The sequence below is a fragment of the Glycine soja genome, chromosome 18 (assembly GCF_004193775.1).
Source record: "Glycine soja cultivar W05 chromosome 18, ASM419377v2, whole genome shotgun sequence".
NCBI lineage: Eukaryota > Viridiplantae > Streptophyta > Magnoliopsida > Fabales > Fabaceae > Glycine > Glycine soja.
In genome coordinates, this window is record NC_041019.1 from 47,760,133 (window position 1) to 47,765,591 (window position 5,459).

Below are 5,459 nucleotides of genomic sequence, written 5' to 3' on the forward strand. Positions count from 1 at the left end.
CTTTAGATTTAATATCAGTATTCTTTGTATTCTTAGGTGGTGGCAGTTTCCTCCCAACCTTTCTCCTTATTTTCTGAAAATTTTGAACAAGTGCCGCATGTAAAAAGGCTACAAAATACTCATAAACAGAGTTTTACACATGCAGAAATGTGTATGATAGAGTTATGCTAGGGCCATGGGGGAAACCTTGAAGTCAATGCCCTTCTGTTTCTTCGAGTTGTTGGCTTTAGAACGAGTCATCTTGCACTAATAATGAGACTGAAAAAGCAGAAGCAAAAGCTGAGTTAGATTCTAGTGCCCATTCAATGTAATTCATAGGAAGGGCGAGAGCGATGGAAGAAGTACCTGTAACTGTGAATTGGCCTGGGTGAGGTGAAAATAGTGATTTTTAATGGTATTCACAATGCTTCTGCCTCTCTGCTCCTTGTAGCAGCACAATGGCAAAAGTGTCTATTTGTTTTGTTTGTGAAAAAAGGCTCAATTTGAGTTATGCAAAACTGCAGCACAAACGCAACAAACTCGTAATTAAACCAAAGTTATGGCTTAGCCCTGTGAATACAGTAAATAATAGAACTTCACAGTGAATTTCAACAAAAAGCTCGCAGAGGAAGAAGGTTAAAACAACAATTCAAGCATTCCTTGCAACTTCTACGATAATAATAGGTTTAATTAAATTTTTCATACATGAAAGCTTGTTTTCAAGAAAAACTACCTAACATTTATTTTTTTCCATATACTTGGAAAAAAATTCGTTTTATTTTAGTATCTGCTGTTAGATTGTATCAGTTAAGTGATTATATGAATGACAGAGTGTGACGCCACTATCATGTCTAATCACCAACCATGTAAGTACAGATCTTCCCACGTCATTAATTTTTGTTTTTAAATATTTAAAAAATGAAATTTAAATGGAATCGAACAGCCTCTATTAGGGTTCAAAATTCCCAAATGCCTCCAAATAGTCTTAGGGTTTCAAAATCCCAAATGCCTCCCTTAGGATTCCAAATCTGCAGCAACCAAACATTTTCAAAAATGAAAAAAAAGTAACCCAGCTTGATTTAAATTTCATTTTTTAAATATTTAAAAATGAAAATTAATGACGTGAAGAGGTTTGTGCTTATGTGGTTAGTGACTAAGCAAGATGACATGACACTTCTGTCATATTATTACTTAACGAATGCAGCATGACGACATGTACTAAAATGAAATACAAATTTTTTTTAGGTATATGAGAAAAAAATGAATGTTAGATAATTTTTTTAAAATGAACTATATTCTAAGTATGAAAAATTTAATTAAACCATAATAATAATAAAGAAAAGAAACAGTAGCATATAGTAACATTCTAGAACACCTAAAAACACTAAACGATTCTATAAGGGCAAAATAACTCCTAACTATGATCAGCCTAAGAGTAAAGCAACTAAAGTCCTTGTTTTAGGCTCCCAAAAAAATTACGCCTCAAAAAAATATATTAATAATTATAAGACTTATATTTTCTTATAATATCCATAAAAAATAACACAGAAACAATATAGTTTTAATTTATGATAAGACCCATAATTTTCTTAAAATTAATTACTCAATTTTCATTAAAATTAATTTGAAATATTTTTTCTTATTTTTTTTAATTACTGAAAGTAGTCCAAAAGTCACTCTCTATTCTCTTTCAAATTAGCTTAAATATCAATCTCATTCTCATTTATACTTTGTGGTTCTTTGTTCGTGTAGATTATTCCTTCCTTTATTCGCATTTGATTAAATATGCTTATTGATTTTTTTTTTCTCAATATTCCTTGTTTTACTTTTGATTTGTTGCTTGACTTTCCTATTCGGATTAACATGTAATGTATTACATATGTTATTTTAATAATTCTTTTATCCATTTGGCTAAATCATTTGAATCCTTTATTCTCTTTTTCCCTTTTTGAAATACGATTGTAATTTTTATAATTTAGTTACAGTATTATTTTTGTATAATTTCTTGAAATTTTAAAATATTTTTGTTTTACATTTATTAGTTTCGAACTTTAGAGAGCATTGCAGTAAAGTATCTAACTCAAAGAAGTATATAAAGCAATTCTTTTGCAAGTTGGCAATCAGGTTTTATTATTTTAAACATTTTTCGTAATCTTGATTTCTAATTTTTATTTATTTTTTATACATTAGTTGTTTTATTAATTTCAAAATGTCAACTCAAAAATTTGAATATGGTTATTCAAAACTTAAAAAAAGAAAAGAGTTTATGCTTTAATTGAATCACAAAAAGGACTCTAGATAGATGTATCAAAACAGATAAAAATAAATATAAAAGTGTAGGTAATTGCTCGTTGAATGAACAAGTTAACAATATAGAAATTGATGAAAATGAAAATAGAGAATAAGTATTAGTTGATGAATAAGTTAACAATGTAATAATTGATGAAAATGAAGATAGCGAAGGAGTATTATTAGTTAATGAATAAGATTATATCGATTCTCAAACTCAAAATGAAAAGAAATAAGAAATTAATAAATTAAAAGAAATAACTATTAAAAATATATATGATCCAAGTCAATGGACAAATATTAGTACAAGTTTGAGAGATTTATTAGTAGAAAAAGGTCCTATTAAAATTACTAATATAGATTTTCCTAAGGATGAATTCTCAAAGCACTTTTCTTCATCATTTTATATTGAGAAGTTGTCTAATGGTGAACAACATGAAAGAAGATGATTAATTTATTCTCAAGACTTGGATAAAATATTTTGATTCTTTTGCAAATTGTTTAATCTTATTCCTAGTACAACTAAATTAGCTAATGAAGGTAATAGGAATTGGAGAAATATTAGTCATAAGTTGAAGAATCATGAGATAAGTAATGATGAACACATTGCTAATTTGAGTTTATAAATTGACTTAGAAACAAGGTTACTAAAAAATAAAATAATTGACAAGTATCTTCAAGAACAAGTAAATAGAGATAGGAAACATTGAAGAAATATTTTATTTAGAATTATTGTAGTTATTAAAACTCTTCCAAAAAATAACTTAACATTTTGAGGAACATATGAAATAATTTACAAAGAAAGTAATAAAACTTTTTAAATATGATTAAAATAATTGTAGAATTTGATCTTATAATGCAAGAACATATTCATCGAGTTAAAAATAATAAAATTCATAATCATTACTTTAAACGTAGACTAAAAAATGAATTGATAAATTTATTAGCAAATGAAATTAAAATAAATATTATAAAAAATATTAAGAATATAAAATATTATTCAATCATAATTAATTGTACTCCTGATACAAATATTATAAAAAATATTAAGAACGCAAAAATATTAAAACAAATAAATTTTCAATAAAATATAAATATTTAATAAAAATATTAATTTTTGTTGAAAAAATATTAAACTAAAAGAGACCTCATTTTAAAATTTATTTTAGATCTATAAATACGTTGGATTGACCCTACTCAGAACGATCACTAGGCAAAAAAACATGGGTGCAGTGAAAGGATGTGAAGAGTGAAAACGTTACAGAAAGATTGGGTGTTCTTCTATGGTGACGCGAGTGAATAATTGGAAAAGAATATGTTCTTGCGTTGAAGGGGTGAGAGATAGAGGAAAGGGTTGGCGCTTTTAATACACCGTCAACCCTATGGTTAAACTATAATTATACTACTTTTAATTCTTTATCTTATTAATAATTGGAAAAGAACATGTTTTTGCACGTATCATAAACATACTGATAATTTTTAACTGACATAATTATATTTAAGAATTATAAATTAAAAACCCTTTTCTAAAAAAAAATTAAAATTCTTGTGCTCGGTTTTTTTCATTTGATTCCATGAATTTTAAAATTGATTAGGAGTTACTTTGGATCAATGCATCAATTAATCTTTTAATAAAAAGTACAATATTTATCTATGGAGAACAAATATTGGTTTCTTAAAAAATACATTATAAGTAAATTGTAATTTTAAAAAATATGCATGAATTGTGATAGTCAAAAAGAAATTACAAACACCAAAAACTAATGAAATTGAGATGTAAATCCTTAATATGTAATTCCGAGGCCTCCACTCTTTCTCATATTCACTTTCATATGAATATTCTTATCATAAAGTGATGGACTTTATTCTCTTAACAGCATCTCGAATGTCTTCTTAGGATTTTAAATTTTTATATCAATTGAATGATTTGGCGAATTCATATATATATATATATATATATATATATATATATATATATATATATATATATATATATATATATATATATATATCATCTTCAAAATTAACTAAATAGTTTACGTTATAACTTGTATATATATATATATATATATATATATATATATATATATATATATATATATATATATATCATCTTCAAAATTAACTAAATAGTTTACGTTATAACTTGTTCTTTTTCAATGTATAATTTTCTACATCTTTAATTCAAACTTGAATTTGAATATTTTTTATAGAAATTATCAATAATTAATAATAATATATGACAACATAAATTATTTATCATAAGTATTGAGAAATATGTATTTATTATAGATTATAAATTTTAATTATATTAAATGAACATTTATTATGTACCAATCACATGCTAAAATACTAGTAATATATCTAAAGTAATATATTAAAATTAAATTATAAGCTTCTAAGTAAATTATATATATATATATATATATATATATATATATATATATTAAAAAATTACAATATTTATAATAAGCTATAAAATTAAAAAGTAAGAACAATATTAAAAGAAATAAAAAAATTGTTAATAATGCATTAAAATTATAAATAAATTAAGTGTAATAATTTTATTTATATAAAATAATAAATGCATTACTTAATTAAATTACACACCTAAAAATAACCTAAATATGTTCATTTAGTACGTACCAAATGCACCCCAACAGTCTTGGACACTCAAGAGGTATCTATAATAAGTATACCTAGGAGAAAGAGAAAAAAAGATAAGTAATTAATATGATTGGCAATAATCAATAAATTCAAGTGATCATGAATTTGATTTTCTTAAGTAAGATTTTGAATTTGAGTTTTATAGATGAAAAAATATAATTAAGAGAGAAGATCCAATAAAGATTGGTCACTCAAATTCTTCCACAAAGATTAATCATCACCAAAATTAATAAATACTTTATATCAATATTGACAAAAAAAAAAAGACAATAATATAAGAAAGAGATAAAGAGAAATCAAGAGTTTAATAGTGTTTGTATTATTTAAGTATCTAAGTATCTAAATATGATGACTCATTGATTTTATCACATAAAATAAGTTTCAATCATTATACTTCTTTATTTTCTTCTCATACAATTTTTCTTGCACAACTTTATTTAAAATGAACTCCGTCGAAAACATAAAATCATGAGATGAAATGAAACCTACATGTCGCATATAGAGTTAATTACAAGTTCATCACA

At 24.4% G+C, this 5,459-nt stretch overlaps 1 long non-coding RNA gene across 1 annotated transcript; it reads right to left on the reverse strand.

Moving 5' to 3' along the window:
• On the reverse strand, positions 1-426 carry LOC114396144. The gene is made up of 3 exons (XR_003663240.1): positions 346-426; positions 187-258; positions 1-73 (listed from the first exon to the last, which is right to left on the reverse strand). It is a non-coding gene; the product is annotated as an uncharacterized LOC114396144 (long non-coding RNA).
• Positions 427-5,459: the final 5,033 nt, after the last annotated feature.